At 52.6% G+C, this 18,909-nt stretch overlaps 1 protein-coding gene across 1 annotated transcript in view; it reads right to left on the minus strand.

The window, feature by feature from the left end:
* LOC131402530 (adhesion G protein-coupled receptor E4-like) overlaps positions 1–18,909 on the minus strand; it is a 494,190-nt gene that overhangs the window by 93,808 nt on the left and 381,473 nt on the right. The gene's annotated exons all lie outside the window — the stretch shown is intronic.

An 18,909-nucleotide genomic window follows, 5' to 3' on the forward strand; every position in this document is an offset into this window, starting at 1 on the left:
AATCGCCTCCAGGGTCGGCTAATCCTGGTTTGAACTTCAAAACACAATGCGGGGCTGAAGATAATTCATCTTCCATTTCCATCACAGTGAGGCCAGGCAGTCACAGCCTCGTGCACGAGGACCACGGAGCCTAGAACTCAAGTCTGGGGGCTTCCGGCGTACTTCCAAGATGGGCCTCCTTCTAAGAGGATCCCACGCGGAGGGTGGACCCCAGAGAGACGCCTGTTAATTTAGAGCAAGGCAGAATCTCTGCTGAAGACAGGGCAGACAGCACATTAAAAATACACACCAAATGTATTTGGTATCATCAACCCCCTTACGTGCAGGTTAGGACTAAAGTTCTATTCCTACCAAAGTCATGCTTAATCTTAAAGATACACGCCACCCGCCACCCCTGAGCCTCCTAAGATAATATGTACAACTTAGAGCTCAAGTCATGAAGGACAGTTTTCACTTAGCACAATCGGACTGGTTGGAACTGGCTGCAGAAATCTCAGACACTGCTTTCTCCCAATTTCCCATTACTTTTGAGCCCATTTATCTGACATGCCAAGGGTTATGATGTACGAATCACATATATATATATTTTTATCCTCCTGTGTCCTCCCTCCTTCTGGTTCTGTTTTTCATAGTAACTATCTCTATGTAACAGTTGATTACAATTTTGGGGAGGATCTTACATACTTATCATAATGACAGTTTTATATATCTCTTACGTCTTTGTACAAAAGAACTTAAACCACTTAGAGTTTCAAACTGGATAAAAATCCTCTCTGTTACATTTACATGTACAATCACTAAGCATCATAACAAAAATAACAATTATGTCTTAAAAACTTACCTACGTTCCAATAGCACATTGAGTTATCTTGATAAGCACATATATTATCTCATTTAATCTTAACTCTACCACGTAGGCATCACTATTCCTATTTAACATATGAGGAAACTGAGCTAAGAGAAGCTAAGTAACTTGGTTATAGCCAATAAACAGGAGAGCTGCAATTCTCACCCGTTTCCCTCTCAACCCCACAGCTTATGCTCATCTTACTACAAGGTGCCACCACTCTTTTTTTTTTTTTTTTTGTGAGGGCGATCAGCCCTGAGCTAACATCCATGCTAATCCTCCTCTTTTTGCTGAGGAAGACCCGCTCTGAGCTAACATCTATTGCCAATCCTCCTCCTTTTTGTTTTCTTCCCCAAAGCCCCAGTAGATACTTGTATGTCATAGTTGCACAGCCTTCTAGTTGCTGTATGTGGGACGCGGCCTCAGCATGGCCGGAGAAGCAGTGAGTTGGTGCGCGCCTGGATCCGAACCCCGGGCCGCCAGTAGCGGAGCGCGCGCACTTAACCGCTAAGCCACGGGGCCGGCCCAGTGCCGCCTCTCTTAAGTGTCAGTATAGCGATACAACCACCTGAGAACGCGTAATGGCCCACTACCAAACTTAACTATCTGCCCATCACAGATAATAACGAGCCCAAATTCTCCCCTCTGGTCTCCTCTTAGTTCATTTGCTCAAGGCCATTTTACCCAGAAACAAACCGAACCACATGTCTGTAGAAGAGACACACAGACAAGAGGAGAAACAAGCCGCATAAACAGCCAGCCAAGGGACAAGGACCGGAATGATTCCTCACGGCAGAAAAGGATCCAGAGGTCACGTGGGCCCACAAGCAGGGATAAAGTAGCCAAGGAGTCCTGGTAGAGGAGCACGAAGCAGCAGTGGGACAGCCTGTCTCCGAGGTGAGGAAGGGCCGTGCTACTTCATGCTGGGCCTTGCATCAACGAGAAAACACAACTGCTTGTTGTGTTTGTACTTGTGATGCAGACAGACCCTAATGAAGTAAATTGTTTACTGATTTTGTTTTTATTGTTTTTGTGTCAATAGATTGTCCGAGGATTAAAAAGTAAGCAGCATTGTTTGTTGGAGAGCCCTACAGGAAGTGGGAAAAGCTTAGTCTTACTTTGTGCTGCTTTAGCGTGGCGACAGTCTCTTCTTCGTGTAAGTATGTGGTTGATATATTCAGCTTGATTATTGGGACTTGAAAAAAATATAATAAAGTACTTTTTATCCAGAATGATTCATTTAAGGAAATAGCAGTAACTAAGAATATACTTTTGGTCTTTCTTTTAATCCTCCCTGCTTGATATTTTAATGAATCTCAATATAAACGAATACTCAAGTGGTTGTGCCTTTATTACATTATTAATCTTTGACTATTATCTTTTTGTAAGTTATGTAAGTTGATGATAATTTCTCTATAAATGTCTCTGACAGCATAAGTGTTTCTCTCCTGTCCTAATTTGATGCTACAGATAGGGTGACCAACTTGTCCAGATTTGCCAGGTACTTTCCCAGGTTTAGCCCTGAAAATCTTACAGCCTGGGGGACCTCCCAATCCTGGGCAAATTCGAGTGGTTGCTCACTCTAGCTGCAGAGGATGATGAATGTTTGTTTAATTAGAAATATTATGAATAGAGGTTCTTTCACTTTGAGGGAAGCCAGCGGATGAAAGCTTAAGCGAAAAAGCTGAAGTGCCGTTGTCACGTCGTCGTACGTGCCGCTCAAAGAGTGTTACAAACGATGGCGAGGACCGAGGAGCTTCACGTCATTTCAACAGTCCAAGTACACCACCTTCTGAAAGAAATGGCACTTCATCAACTTGTCAAGGTAGGTTATATTTTTGCCTGGGTCTGTTGGTATGTGTAATAGGAACCTTCATTACTGTTGTTATGAGACCTAATTTGATAAATTTGATGAGCATAATTCATTAGGTACCTCCATGTAATTTCTCTGGAATTATTTTTAGATAACACAAGAGTGGTCAGAAATCCTTGGACTACTTTATTCTTGGCTTGGCTTTTAATTGATTTGGACATTTTGCTAGCTTAAATCATTTTTTGAAGCAGGCAAGGCAAAATAAATGATATTCAGAAATTGATGTTATTTGTAGGCAGGATTGTTAATTATAAGTTAGAATTTTAGAAAACATTGATTTGTATTGTAAGACAAAATCTAGTTAGCCTCATTCATTCTTGATAAGTTTGCATGAACTTCTGAAGCCAGTATCCTGCATGAGGATGAGATATGTTTTAGGTATGATCCTTGAATAGTTCTAATTAGATTTATTTAAGTGAAATATATTAAGAATAACATAAGACTCTTAATTTTTAAAAAATATTTCTCTGGCTTTGACTATATGGAAAAGATTGGTCGTTATTTGCCTAAGACCTAGGAGACATCCTGTACACGTTGCTCTACCTTATTTCTCCGTGCAAATCTCTATCTCCATTGACAACTCCCTGGTCCAAACTACCATCTCTTGTTTAGAGCATGCAATAACTTCTTTTCCTGCTTTCACTCATGCCATTCTTTAACTAATCACTGGCAGGGAGAAAAGAGGTGGCCATGACTGACTTAAGTCTCAACGTATCCACTTCCTAAAATCAAGAATGGAGTCGTCTTCCTCTAAAGCACATGACTATGTGTGGAGGAGGGTGGCTGCTGGAACCCAAGTGTGATTCTGTTAGGAGTGAGGAAGAGGAGATGGAATAGTTACTGGAGAGGTGACCAATAGTGTTGTCTACACTGTTTTGACCCTTAGCCCTTTTGACTTTCTTTCCATTCCTTCAAAGGGTCATGCTGGGACCTCAGCTGCCTCCCTGTCTCCTGCAGGAGACTGTGCAGGGGATGGCTCTCCCTGCACAGAGGCTGGGCCCTCAGCTGCCTCCTGTTCTCCTGCAGGAGCCTGTGCAGGGGATGGCTCTCCCTGCACAGAGGCTGGGCCCTCAGCTGCCTCCTGTTCTCCTGCTGGAGGCTGTGCAGGGGATGGCTCTCCCTGCACAGAGGCTGGGGCCTCAGCTGCCTCTTGGTTTGTCTTTCCAGCTTTCTACCCTTTCTTGTTTTTGTTTAGGCCGCAGGAAGAGCAACGCGTTTCGTGTGTGGCTTCTGGCTCTGGTGTCCCACTTAGAACAGCAGTCTGTACCCCAAGATTATGCACATATTTACCGAAAGGGCTTTCTTTGATACATCAAATCTAGACTCCATCTGGGATTTTCCTATCAAATTAGAGAAATTCTATTTCAAATAAAAACAGAAAAGGAAAACCTATCAGGCCGTGCGAAAATAAATGGGCAGAAAACACATGGCCACCTATGGCATGATTTCACTTATAGGAAACATCCTGAACAGATTTAAAAAAAAAAAGGAACAGTGACAGAAAACAGATTAGGGGTTGCCAGGGCCTGAGGGAGAAAGTGGGAGTGAGTGCTTTTATAACAGGGTGTTCTTTTGGAGAATGAAATATTGTAAACGCATACAGCGGTGATGGCTGCACAGCATTGTGAATGTACTTAATGCTCAGGAACTGTACAATTTAAAATGTAAAACAGTAAAGTGTTCAAAGATGAAAGTGAAATTTATTTTAAATAATCAAGATATAAACAATAAAATAAAGCAATGAAAGGAACCAGGAAATAGAGAAACACAATTAGGAGGATGGGGAAGGAAATTTGTGGTAAGGGAGCAGGTGGAACAGGTGGGACTGGAGGTGCTAATGAGGGAGGTTCCCGAGCCAGCTCTCCCAGGCCTCAGAATTTGGCCTCAGCTGCCTCTCTGTCTCATGCAGGTGCCTGTGCAGGGCTTGACTCTCCCTGCACAGAGGCTGGGCCCTCAGCTGCCTCCTGATCTCCTGCAGGAGCCTGTGCAGGGGATGGCTCTCCCTGCACAGAGGCTGTAGCCTCAGCTGCCTCCCTGTCTCCTGCAGGAGCCAGTGCAGGGGATGGCTCTCCCTGCTTGGAGGCTGAGGCCTCAGCTGCCTCTTGGTTTGTCTTTCCAGCTTTCTACCCTTTCTTGCTTTTGTTTAGGCCGCAGGAAGAGCAACGCGTTTCGTGTGTGGCTTCTGGCTCTGGTGTCCCACTTAGAACAGCAGTCTGTACCCCAAGATTATGCACATATTTACCGAAAGGGCTTTCTTTGATACATCAAATCTAGACTCCATCTGGGATTTTCCTATCAAATTAGAGAAATTCTATTTCAAATAAAAACAGAAAAGGAAAACCTATCAGGCCGTGCGAAAAGAAATGGGCAGAAAACACATGGCCACCTATGGCATGATTTCACTTATAGGAAACATCCTGAACTGATTTTAAAAAAAAAGGAAACAGTGACAGAAAACAGATTAGGGGTTGCAATGGCCTGAGGGAGAAAGTGGGAGTGAGTGCTTTTAGAACACGGTGTTCTTTTGGAGAATGAAAATTCTAAACACATACAGCGGTGATGGCTGCACAGCATTGTGCATGTACTTAATGCTCATGAAGTGTACAATTTAAAATGAAAAACAGTAAACTGTTAAAAGATGAAAGTGAAATTTATTTTAAATAATCAAGATATAAACAATAAAAAAAAATCAATGAAAGAAACCAAGAAATAGAGAAACACAATTAGGAGGATGGGGAGGGAAATTTGTGGTAAGGGAGTAGGTGGAACAGGTGGGACTGGAGGTGCTAATGAGGGAGGGTCCTGAGCCAGCTCTCCCAGGCCGCAGAGATTAGCCTCAGCTGCCTCCCTGTCTCCTGCAGGCGCCTGTGCAAGGGATGGCTCTCCCTGCACAGAGGCTGGGCCCTCAGCTGCCTCCTGTTCTCCTGCTGGAGGCTGTGCAGGGGATGGCTCTCCCTGCACAGAGGCTGGGCCCTCAGCTGCCTCCTGTTCTCCTGCTGGAGGCTGTGCAGGGGATGGCTCTCCCTGCACAGAGGCTGGGCCCTCAGCTGCCTCCTGTTCTCCTGCTGGAGGCTGTGCAGGGGATGGCTCTCCCTGCACAGAGGCTGGGCCCTCAGCTGCCTCCTGTTCTCCTGCTGGAGGCTGTGCAGGGGATGGCTCTCCCTGCACAGAGGCTGGGACCTCAGCTGCCTCCCTGTCTCCTGCAGGAGACTGTGCAGGGGATGGCTCTCCCTGCACAGAGGCTGGGCCCTCAGCTGCCTCCTGTTCTCTTGCAGGAGACTGTGCAGGGGATGGCTCTCCCTGCACAGAGGCTGGGCCCTCAGCTGCCTCCTGTTCTCCTGCTGGAGGCTGTGCAGGGGATGGCTCTCCCTGCACAGAGGCTGGGCCTTCAGCTGCCTCCTGTTCTCCTGCTGGAGGCTGTGCAGGCGATGGCTCTCCCTGCACAGAGGCTGGGACCTCAGCTGCCTCCCTGTCTCCTGCAGGAGACTGTGCAGGGGATGGCTCTCCCTGCACGGAGGCTGGGCCCTCAGCTGCCTCCTGTTCTCCTGCAGGAGACTGTGCAGGGGATGGCTCTCCCTGCACGGAGGCTGGGGCCTCAGCTGCCTCCTGTTCTCCTGCAGGAGGCTGTGCAGGGGATGGCTCTCCCTGCACAGAGGCTGGGCCCTCAGCTGCCTCCTGTTCTCCTGCTGGAGGCTGTGCAGGGGATGGCTCTCCCTGCACAGAGGCTGGGCCCTCAGCTGCCTCCTGTTCTCCTGCTGGAGGCTGTGCAGGGGATGGCTCTCCCTGCACAGAGGCTGGGACCTCAGCTGCCTCCCTGTCTCCTGCAGGAGACTGTGCAGGGGATGGCTCTCCCTGCACAGAGGCTGGGCCCTCAGCTGCCTCCTGTTCTCCTGCTGGAGGCTGTGCAGGGGATGGCTCTCCCTGCACAGAGGCTGGGGCCTCAGCTGCCTCCCTGTCTCCTGCCGGAGACAGTGCAGGGGATGGCTCTCCCTGCACGGAGGCTGGGCCCTCAGCTGCCTCCTGTTCTCCTACAGGAGCCTGTGCAGGGGATGGCTCTCCCTGCACAGAGGCTGGGGCCTCAGCTGCCTCTTGGTTTGTCTTTCCAGCTTTCTACCCTTTCTTGCTTTTGTTTAGGCCGCAGGAAGAGCAACGCGTTTCGTGTGTGGCTTCTGGCTCTGGTGTCCCACTTAGAACAGCAGTCTGTACCCCAAGATTATGCACATATTTACCGAAAGGGCTTTCTTTGATACATCAAATCTAGACTCCATCTGGGATTTTCCTATCAAATTAGAGAAATTCTATTTCAAATAAAAACAGAAAAGGAAAACCTATCAGGCCGTGCGAAAAGAATTGGGCAGAAAACACATGGCCACCTATGGCATGATTTCACTTATAGGAAACATCCTGAACAGATTTAAAAAAAAAAGGAAACAGTGACAGAAAACAGATTAGGGGTTGCAATGGCCTGAGGGAGAAAGTGGGAGTGAGTGCTTTTAGAACACGGTGTTCTTTTGGAGAATGAAATATTCTAAACACATACAGCGGTGATGGCTGCACAGCATTGTGCATGTACTTAATGCTCATGAAGTGTACAATTTAAAATGAAAAACAGTAAACTGTTAAAAGATGAAAGTGAAATTTATTTTAAATAATCAAGATATAAACAATAAAAAAAAATCAATGAAAGAAACCAAGAAATAGAGAAACACAATTAGGAGGATGGGGAGGGAAATTTGTGGTAAGGGAGTAGGTGGAACAGGTGGGACTGGAGGTGCTAATGAGGGAGGGTCCTGAGCCAGCTCTCCCAGGCCGCAGAGATTAGCCTCAGCTGCCTCCCTGTCTCCTGCAGGCGCCTGTGCAAGGGATGGCTCTCCCTGCACAGAGGCTGGGCCCTCAGCTGCCTCCTGTTCTCCTGCTGGAGGCTGTGCAGGGGATGGCTCTCCCTGCACAGAGGCTGGGCCCTCAGCTGCCTCCTGTTCTCCTGCTGGAGGCTGTGCAGGGGATGGCTCTCCCTGCACAGAGGCTGGGCCCTCAGCTGCCTCCTGTTCTCCTGCTGGAGGCTGTGCAGGGGATGGCTCTCCCTGCACAGAGGCTGGGCCCTCAGCTGCCTCCTGTTCTCCTGCTGGAGGCTGTGCAGGGGATGGCTCTCCCTGCACAGAGGCTGGGACCTCAGCTGCCTCCCTGTCTCCTGCAGGAGACTGTGCAGGGGATGGCTCTCCCTGCACGGAGGCTGGGCCCTCAGCTGCCTCCTGTTCTCCTGCAAGAGACTGTGCAGGGGATGGCTCTCCCTGCACAGAGGCTGGGACCTCAGCTGCCTCCTGTTCTCCTGCTGGAGGCTGTGCAGGGGATGGCTCTCCCTGCACAGAGGCTGGGCCCTCAGCTGCCTCCTGTTCTCCTGCTGGAGGCTGTGCAGGCGATGGCTCTCCCTGCACAGAGGCTGGGACCTCAGCTGCCTCCCTGTCTCCTGCAGGAGACTGTGCAGGGGATGGCTCTCCCTGCACGGAGGCTGGGCCCTCAGCTGCCTCCTGTTCTCCTGCAGGAGACTGTGCAGGGGATGGCTCTCCCTGCACAGAGGCTGGGGCCTCAGCTGCCTCCTGTTCTCCTGCAGGAGGCTGTGCAGGGGATGGCTCTCCCTGCACAGAGGCTGGGCCCTCAGCTGCCTCCTGTTCTCCTGCTGGAGGCTGCGCAGGGGATGGCTCTCCCTGCACAGAGGCTGGGCCCTCAGCTGCCTCCTGTTCTCCTGCTGGAGGCTGTGCAGGGGATGGCTCTCCCTGCACAGAGGCTGGGACCTCAGCTGCCTCCCTGTCTCCTGCAGGAGACTGTGCAGGGGATGGCTCTCCCTGCACAGAGGCTGGGCCCTCAGCTGCCTCCTGTTCTCCTGCTGGAGGCTGTGCAGGGGATGGCTCTCCCTGCACAGAGGCTGGGGCCTCAGCTGCCTCCCTGTCTCCTGCAGGAGACTGTGCAGGGGATGGCTCTCCCTGCACAGAGGCTGGGGCCTCAGCTGCCTCCTGGTCTCCTGCCGGAGACAGTGCAGGGGATGGCTCTCCCTGCACAGAGGCTGGGCCCTCAGCTGCCTCCTGTTCTCCTACAGGAGCCTGTGCAGGGGATGGCTCTCCCTGCACAGAGGCTGGGGCCTCAGCTGCCTCCTGTTCTCCTGCTGGAGGCTGTGCAGGGGATGGCTCTCCCTGCACAGAGGCTGGGGCCTCAGCTGCCTCCCTGTCTCCTGCAGGAGACTGTGCAGGGGATGGCTCTCCCTGCACAGAGGCTGGGCCCTCAGCTGCCTCCTGTTCTCCTGCTGGAGGCTGTGCAGGGGATGGCTCTCCCTGCACGGAGGCTGGGCCCTCAGCTGCCTCCTGATCTCCTGCAGGAGCCTGTGCAGGGGATGGCTCTCCCTGCACAGAGGCTGGGCCCTCAGCTGCCTCCTGTTCTCCTGCTGGAGGCTGTGCAGGGGATGGCTCTCCCTGCACAGAGGCTGGGGCCTCAGCTGCCTCCCTGTCTCCTGCAGGAGACTGTGCAGGGGATGGCTCTCCCTGCACAGAGGCTGGGGCCTCAGCTGCCTCCTGTTCTCCTGCAGGAGACTGTGCAGGGGATGGCTCTCCCTGCACAGAGGCTGAGGCCTCAGCTGCCTCTTGGAGTCCTGCGGGAGTCTGTGCAGGAGATGTCTGTCCCAGCACGGAGGCAGGGATCTCAGCTGCCTCCTCGTCTCCTGCAGGAGGCTGTGCAGGGGATGGCCCTCCCTGCACAGAGGTTTGGGCCTCTTCTGCCTCCTGTTCTCCTACAGGAGCCTGTGCAGGGGATGGCGCTCCCTGCACGGAGGCTGGGGCCTCAGCTGCCTCCTGCGCTGCTGCAGGACATGGTGGGTATGATGGTTCTCCCGGGATTGAAGCTGGGTCTTCTGGTGGCTCTGAGGGTTTTATCACTGTCACTGCAGACCGTCTCCCGTTAGCTGCTGGTCCAGGCCTGTGGGACACCGGCGCCTCCATCGGGGAGATGGATGGAATATCCCCTTCCGCCAGCTCCACGCTGATCTTCTTCGTGGAGCTCTGCAAAGACAGTGACTGGCTCCGTCCCAGAGGCATCAGAGCCCTGCCCAGCTGTCCTTGCTGCTGCTTCTGCCCTCTGGTCCTAATTCTCCCAGATCAGGCACACACCTGTGCCTGCACATTATTCCACCCCTGAGGAAAGACCTACACCTCAGGGGCTTGGGATAAACCTCAGGCAGAAGGGCACCACCCCGCACTCCACATCCCACCCAGCCGGCCTTGACCTGGGCTTTGAACCTGACCGACCCCCCAAGGCTTCTAACACCTCACCGACTGCTCCTGCTCATGGTGGTCTACCCACATGAACCCGCCCTTCCAGGCACACATGGGGAGGGGATGTGGGGCTGCCCAGATGGGACCACAGTGGTAGCCTGGTTTGGAATGGCCTTCCCTGGGCCTCCCGGTGTTACCTTTCCGTCCCTCCGGGTAAACGACCAGAGCCGTCGGCCGTGAGAGGGGCACCAGCATCTGCATCGGTCTTTGGGGGCTTTCCTGGGGCTCCGGCCCCTGGTCATTGGGAAGCAGCAACTGAACATATTGCTCCTTCTAGACAAGTGCTAGAGAAGTGAGCTCGCTTGGGGGCTGTGTTTAGGATGTGGGTGCCTAGTTACCAGGGTTCCAAGTTCTATTGGGCTCTGTGAGGTCACTTCCTGGGATCTCCTTACCTAAGCTTCCTCCTCACACAAGACCTTCCTAAGGGCCCCCCGGGCTGCTGACTGCTCACTCTCCATCTCCATACCCTGTCCAGACACAGTCACACCGACACAGTCCACCCCACAGCCTCTGGGGAGGTCTGGACGCAACCAGGGCCCCAGCTTTGAGGACACAGAGTTGAATTCAGTCCCGCTCCTGCTTCTTGCCAGTGATGTCACCCTGGACAACCCTGCACCTCTCAGGGCCTCCCCTCTCAGGGTCTCTCCTGTGTTCATGTCCCTCTCTGTAGTGGGGGTCATTCTAGCATCTACTTCCTAGGGATGTCATCAGGTGTATAGACCTAGAGATCCCTTCAGAGTCTGTGAATCCCGTGGGCTGCTCCCACACGTAGCTCCTGCACAGACTTGGCAGTGCAAGGATTACAGAAAGGGCTGGCTGTGGCAGAGAATACAACGCAAAGAGGCTTGGGTCTGCTGGGCGTCTGGGAGAGGCACTTCCCCTCTTGCCTGTTTCCCAGTGTTCCTAGGGAGGGTTGAAATGAAATGACGTTCAGACATCATCTCCTTCTGGCTCGCAACCCTCCAGGGCCTCCTGTTATGTTTAGACTCAGGTCCAAGTGCCTGAGTGGTGGTCATCTCAGCCTATGTGGTGGGCAGCCCCCACAACGGCTCCCAGCGTTCCCACTTCCTAGGCACACATCCTATGTAATCCCCGCTCCTCTATGAGAATGGACTTTGCGGCTGGCTTCTAACCAATAGAATAGGGCCGAGTGATGGGATGTCACTTCCACGGTCAGCTTAATGAAAAGTCTGTGACTTCTGTGTGGTTCTGTCTCTCCTGTGTTCATTCTATCTCTCTGTCTCTGTCTCTCTCTCTCTGTCTTTGTCTCTCTCTGTCTCTGTGTCTCTGGCTGTCTGTATCTCTCTTGGTCTCTCCCTGTCTCTCTGTCTCTCTCTTTGTCTCCCTGTCTCTGTCTGTGTCTACTCTCTTTGTCTCTCCTCCCCATCTTTCTATCTCTGTGTGTCACTGTCTCTCTTTCTCTCCCTCTTTCTGTCTCTCTGATCCACTATTCAGGAGAAGCCATATCAGATATTATGAGCTTCCTTCCCTATGACACCCCCTAGTGCAAAGAACTGGCAGAGGGTCCCGGCCCACAGACAGAAAAGGCCTGAAACCCCCCCATCCAAACTGAATCCTACCACTGCCCCGATACTTGCGAATGATCTCCGAGATGGCTCCTGCCTCTATCGAGCTTCAGTTGAGAACACAGCCCCAGCCTCCTGCTAGACCTTGACGGGGAGCCTCCCAGCTGACCTGAGCCTGGACCCTGGTAGAGACACTGTCAGATGCTCAATGATAGGTCTCGTAAGTGCTAAGTGAGGCTAATGCTGTCACCCAGCATAGACAGCTAGTCCCTCCTTCCAGGCCTGGGTCTGGCCCTGCCATCCTCTCTCCCTCACTTCTCTCCTCCCCAGCTCACTCTAGCCACACTGGCTCTTTTCTCACCTCCTCTCTCGTCAAATCCTCTTCTGCCTCCAAGTCTCTGTGCCTTTGAGCTTCCCCCCAGCACGCTGTTTGCAGACAGATGCAGGGCTGGCTCCTCTTGTCCTTCTGCTCAGGGCACAAATGTCCCCAGGGGGGCCCTTTACACCCACCTAGGGGCTCCAGGCCCTCCCTCCTCCAGCACCCTGCTTCATTGCTCTGTAGCACCTTCTCTTCTTTTTCACATGGATTTGTTCATGATTTTGTCCTTTCCACCTCCAGGCTGTGAGCTCCTGGAGGACAGAGACCATGTGGGTGCTTTCAGCACTGCCCTCAGGACTAACATGGGCCCTGCTCAGGGTGAGTGCTGGGGCCACAGTAGCTGAAAGAATCATGAAAGGATCTCAGGGTCCCCTCCCGCCTCTGAGCAGCTCCCATTGTGGACGTGGATGCCAGTAATCAAAGGTGCCTGTTGCTTTGGACAGGGGAACACCCAGAACGAGCCCTGGGCGTCCCTTCCCTGCTCCACTTGCTGCATTGAGCAGGAGTGGACACAGGACACCCCTGGTGGTCAGCCCCAGCCTTGCAGCCCCAGGCAGGAAAGCAGAAAGCAAAACACACACCTTTCTTTGTTTGGGGTCCTCAAGGCAGTGGTTCCACCAGGGCCGAGGAAGCAAAGGAGCAGGACCTGTGGGCTCCAGGAGGGACGTGAGGGACCTCAGAAGCCTCTCTTGCTCCTCGCTTTCCCTCCACTGGCCGTGGCGTGTCCCGTTGACTCACAAGGCCTCCTCGCCCCAGCCAGGGCAATGACTCCACCTCACTTCCAAAGGAGGCCCCCGAGGCTCCGACAAGGATGGCCTTGTCCCTGGTCCCCAGACAAGTCGACCAGTGCTCTGCCATGTTCTGCACTGCCCGGGGCCCCAGTCCCCAAGCTCTCAGGCTGCCTTCTGCTCAGCAAGACCTCGAGGGAATGGAATGCATTTTACAAGGACTCAGAGAACAGTGGGTCATGGATGGAGAACGAAGGTCAATAGACTCTTCTACAAGCCTGTGGGACCCTTAGAGTCACCCCATCTATGCACCCCAATTTACAGAGGCGTAAGATCTAGCCTTCTCTGCTGTATCCCCTCCCCCCTAGGGGGTCACATCCTAGTTCCCGGTGCCCAGAGTGGTGGCCACAGGACGCCAGACCTGGTTCTCTACAGGCTGCTCTAGGGATGGCCCCAACCCCTGCATCCCCCTGTGTACCTTGGGGACCCCCTGCCCACCAGTCTGGCATCTCTCCCCTTCATGCTATGGGCCTGGGCATGTTGTTAGGGGACCGGATGCCCATGCCCCATGGCAGAGCTGCCTCCAACCTCTTTCTTCCTTCCTCCTGTCACCTCCCCAGTGAGCACTTCCCTTCTGAGACCGGGCTGGGCATTCAGAGTGTGTGTGTATGCTTGTGTGTGTGAGTGTGTCCACGTGGGGATGCGTATAGCAAAGGGCCCTACATGGGAGGGCGTTGGCAGGGGTCCCCCAGGGTATTAGGGGCTCTCATTCCCAAAGCAAACCCCTTGGAACTGCTGAGGCTGGCCTAAGAGCTTGGAATGCTCTCTTCCCCTCTGGACTCTGCCCACCTTGTGACCCCAGGGCCTGTCCCTGCTTCTCCTGGCCTCAGTTTCCCAACTGTCCTGTGAGGGTTGGACACGGAGCAACATCAGCCCCGATGAGCATGGACATGGCCTGTGATCTCCGCCCACATGAGTGTGGCAGGGATACCCTCACGGTCTCACAGGCCTCTCTCCTGTGCGGCAACCAGGCCTCCTGTCCGTGGTCAGGCACACAGAGGGGCCCTGCAGACAGCACTTCTGGGTGACACAGCTCGCAGCACACACGTGTAACACAACGGTCCCTTGACATGGCTGCTTTCGTCTGTCCCCTCCCCAGCCAACTGCTCGGTGACCCTCACATCCCCTACGTCGCAGGAACACGCCACAGAAGCCAGGTGGGCCACACGGTGCACAGTTGGGTAGGTTGGACATCTGGGGACATGAGGGTCACTGAATATACACCGACCTCACTGTCCTGGTCCACAGACTCCATCCCAGGGTCCAGCTCCATGCATGGCTGGTCCTGCGGACACGAAGACAGTGGTGGACACAGACCCTGGGCAGGGAGAAGGCCAGGCTGCCCTTTTCCCTCCTCGTCTACACCCCCTCCCTACCACATGAGGTCCAGCCAGTCCCTGCCTGCAGCCCTGGTGGGTGTAGGAGGAGCTGAAGGGAGCCCAGCTGGGCAACTATTGGAGGGAGTTGCTGTTATTAGGGAGCCCACTGGGTGCTGAGTGATTGCACCCCATTTTACAGATGACCAGTGGTCCCAGCATTCAAGGTCACTCTGCTCTAAGTGACCAAGTCCAGACGTGAACAGGGGACTAGAAATCCTTGATTTTCACCAGTGTTGAGCCCAGCATTGACCATCGAGGCCTTGTCCTGCATTGGGGCTCCCCCAGCCAGGCGACCTCCTGAGTCCAAGCACTTTGGGCAGCTTCGTCTCCCTGCTTGAATCCCAACACACTCTCCTGAGGTCAGAGTCACTGACCCCATTTTTCATGGAGGAAACTGAGGCTCCGAGAAGACACCACATGACCTTGCCTGTCACAGGGCTGTGAGGTGACCCAGCTATGGGTTTGACCCCAGGTCAATCTGACCCTAAAGGCTCTGCTAGCACAGGAGCCTGAGGAGGTGGCCTGTGAGCCCAGCACAGAGGTGAGTCCATCCTGGATGGGGGCTCGGGGGAGGGGCACTGCAGGCTAGGAGCTCTGAAGGGGGCAGGGGCTTGGCAGGGTCCTTGGGGAGGAAGGCTTTAGGGAGGGTGGGGTGCGGTGAGGGGTGCACTCTGGGGACGGTGTCTGGACCAGATCACACAGGGCCGTGACTCAGGCAAGGAGTCGGGCTTCACTACAGGTTGGTTGGACTTGAACGAGCAGTCTCATCAGAGCCTCAGGCGGTTAGATCCTAGATTTGGAGGGAGCTCGGTGGACATCTTATCCACCTCCACTCAAGCCCAGATCCCCAAGAACCAACAGGATGAGAAGGCTGCCTCCATTTCCTCCCATGTACAGTGGGCACTGTGGCAGTCGCCTACTCCCTGCCTGGGCTGGGCATGCTGCCTGGAGGGCCCAGAGAGGGCTTCTTGTCAAAGTAGCCATTCAGGACAGGTCTGTGCTCAGAGAGCTCTGAGTGATGGGACCAAGGGCACGTCCCACCAGTGGGCTAAACAAGACGCTCCTGTCCACGTTGCTGTTGTTTACTCCAGGTGGACAGGGATGATGCAGCATCGCCCACCGTGTGGATGGAGAGGGCCAGCGAGGAGCTGTGGTTGAAGAGCCTGAGACACGACGCTTGTGTGTGACCAAAGCTGCCATGGGTGTGGTGGAGGCTGATGAGGAAGAAGTGCTGCTGGAGGCCAAGATGAAACCAGAGACCATCGGGGCCCAGGGGGCGGTTGATTTCCATAACTGTGGGGGTGGCATGATCAGCAGAGTCTCTGGACTCGGCAGGACACCCCAGGCCGGCATCCAGCTCCTGGGGTTCTTGGCCCCTTTGTAGGTGTCGCTGGGGAACACTGGTCCCGGGCAAGAAGGGACTGGGAGTGGGCTGTCAGGGAGAATGGGGAGGGCAGCCACCTTCTTTTCCTTGCCATCAGGGGACTCTGGGTCAAAACTCATGTTGCTCTCCTCCACCTTGGAGCTGGAGGAACCAGCCAAGTGCTCGCTGAGCATTGGACAATGTCCCTGCCACTGAGGTCCTGGCCCCACCTGAGGTGTCCCAGCACTTGGAGTGGGAGCCGTGCCTGGTCCTGAAGCCTGTGTTGGGGCCTGTTGGCTTGGAGGCTGGATGGAAGGGCTGCATTTGCAGAGGTCACGCCCCCTGGGTGAGTGGAGACTCTGGGACACCTGAAGTCACAGATGCAAGTGACCCGCACCTGGGAAGGTGTGAGGGAGGTGCACAGAGGGCAGTGCCTCAGTGGCAGGCAGGGCTTCATGCCCATGGGCAGCACTCCTTGGCAAAGGTCAGCTAGTCCTTTGGACCCTAGAGGGCAGAAGGCACCTAAGGCTCCCAGTGGTCCACGGGAGGCCAGGACAGCCTGCTGACTGGCAGGCATCAGGCCTGCAGCACGAGAGGTTCAGGGTGAAACTGCTCCTGGGTAGCCTGGGCCAGCTGGTTGGACAGAAAAGATGGCCACCTGGTTTTTGTCACTCTAGTCTGTACGTGCTCATCTCCCCAGCTAGCCAGACCCTGGGGAGGGTGGCCCTGTGGCTAAACAACACTAGGGACTGAGGAGAAGGTGCCCTTGGCAATATCGAGTCCCTCTTCTTCATGTGAAGCAGGGTTGAGCTGGCTCCATGCCTGACTTCACCCCCTTGGTGACGGCGGGCTTCCTCAGGTCAAAGTCATACTAGGCATCGGGTTCATGGCACTGAACCCGATTGGCATCCTCAGGGGTCTTCAGCATGGGGGGGAGGGGCCAAAGGAGGGTTGGCTGTGCTCAGGACAGCCACACCAGGGACAGGGAAATGCACAGAGACAGGAAGCAGATCAGTGCTTGTCAGGGGGTGGGGGAGTGGATATGGGGGCATGGCTGCTTCATGGGTACAGGGGTTCTGGTGGGCTGAAGCAATGATCTGGAACTAGATAACGGTGACGGTACACAGCATAGAGGATGTAGTTAATGGCCGGCCCTGAACTGTACAACTTGAAGTGATGAAAACATTAAACTTTATTGAATCTAAATTGGAACACATAAAACATAAGAAATCATAAAACATAGAAAAGGGAAAGACATCTCTGGGTGGGGGCTGGTCCGGCCAGGCCTTAGTTGCTGGCGATGTGGGTGGTGCTGCAGCTGCCCTAGTGCCGGAGCCACTGCTGTGGCTGATGCTGGAGATCCCCCCAGCTCTGGCTGTGCAACTGGCTCAGGAGCTGGACCTGAGCTGGGGCTAGAGCTGGGTCTGTCTCAGGCGGTGGTGCCTGACCTGCTTCTAGAATTGGCTCCGGTCCTGAGACTGACTCTAGCTCTGCCTTATTGACAGATGTGGTGCGGGAGCGAGTGATGGGAATGGCTGCGGCTCTGGAGCTGGTCGAGTGTGGGAGCTGGGGGAGCTCTAGTTCTGGAGCTGGCTGCACCTGAGCTCTGGAGCTGCTGCCAGAGCTCTCACTAGTCCACAGCTGGAGCAGGATCTGCTTCTATGTGGCTCTAACTTTGTAGGTCGAGGTAACTCTGGCTCTGCTGCTGGTGACCGAGCCTTCTCTAGCTCCACAGCTGGTAAACAACGTGTCCTGACCTTTAGATGGTGTCAGTGACATCACCAACCCATCACGAGCTATCCATCAGATGGTGGGAGCACTCCAGCAAATAGCATCTATTACGTTAGTGTTATTTCATCTCAGTTCCAGTTACATATTTATTTTAAATATACTTAGAAGGAGAATAGGATAACAGAAACCATTTACTCTTTGCTGAGATTTAACAGAGCACACCTTATTGATGTCGTTTTTTAAGAACTATTACACAGTGGAAGACACCATTCTCCTTCCTCTCTCTTTCCTCCCCAAAGGTAACTACTGTCTTGAAGTTAATATATGTATTCCATACACATTTTCTCTTGCAAAAAACAGTTGTCCCCAATTTGCTGAGATTTTTTTATGTGTCTATCAAAGATATGCTTCTGAGCAGATGCTGTTAAAAACTCTGTCCTTTCAAAGTAAAGATGACAAGTCAACCATTAGTTGAGAAACTGCCTGCTTTTTAGACATCATTTTTAAAAGAGAGGTTTGAAAATATCTCCATCATGTTACCATTGATCCTCCCTATTTGGAAGAGTTACATTCTATTAATTTTTAGCAAACACTGCATGAGCCAGACTGAACCAGTGCTCCTAGGGGAAGGACAAGGTTAGGTTTCTGCAGTCTTTGGTCGTGACATGTTTGGGAACCTGTCAACGCATAGCCTTGTTTTACGTTTGTCTCTTTTGAAAAGACCTTATTTAGTATAGACTGTAGACACATTATTTGAACTCCCAGCCAATATCACTATCCATAACCCATGCCTGGAGGAAGCTCATCTAACGCAAGTGTTTTCTACATATGGCCCATCACAGGCTTCCTGTGCTTAGGAACACTACACAGCACTTCAGCACTATGTTTGCGGATCATTACAAAGAGGAAAAACAGCAGCAAGAAGCAAAAAAGGTGAAAAACGTACCATTTAATAGACCAGGAAAAGGACACTTGTTGACCTGAGAGCTGAAACAAGAGCGTCACCTTGTTCTACCTCAGCTGGGAACGTGCGCCTCAGGCAACTCCCACTTTCTGCCACTCTGCACCCGTCCAGGAATTACCAGGGAAAACACAGTGTGTGTTGGGGTTGGATTCACCTGTAAATGTTAGTGACTAGGTGAATTCACGAATATCAAATTACTGAATAAGGAGGATTGACTCTGTTCTGTTGCCAAAAACAATGAGTGTGTGAAACTCATACTTCAGAACTTCAACATGGAAGGCTTTCTCATCTGCTTTAAAATCTACATGAAGAGTTTCATGGTTTTGAACCATTTGTTAAAAATGTCAAAAACATCTTCTGATTGGTTTAAAAGAACAACTGATTGACCTCAGGAATGGCTGTGTGTACTCACCATCTCTGATTTCTCTCATTCTCTCTTGAACCCATTCCAATGAACCCCCACCACCCCACTACAACTCTTTTTTCCATGGTCACAAGTGACCACCACATTGCTAAGTCCTACAGTCGTTTGTCAGTCTGTGATTTACTTGATCTACCAGCACTTGACATAACTATTCACTATGTATGTTCATAAAGTCTGGTAATAGCCAATACATTATTTTGGGACAATCAGATATTCATTTGACAAAATATTAATAAATATTCTATTTGGTCTCACACCACTCCTTAAAAATCAACTCCAAATCTGAATATAATAAACAATAAAAGTTGAATGAATATTA

This window comes from Diceros bicornis, unplaced genomic scaffold (assembly GCF_020826845.1).
Source record: "Diceros bicornis minor isolate mBicDic1 unplaced genomic scaffold, mDicBic1.mat.cur scaffold_124_ctg1, whole genome shotgun sequence".
NCBI lineage: Eukaryota > Metazoa > Chordata > Mammalia > Perissodactyla > Rhinocerotidae > Diceros > Diceros bicornis.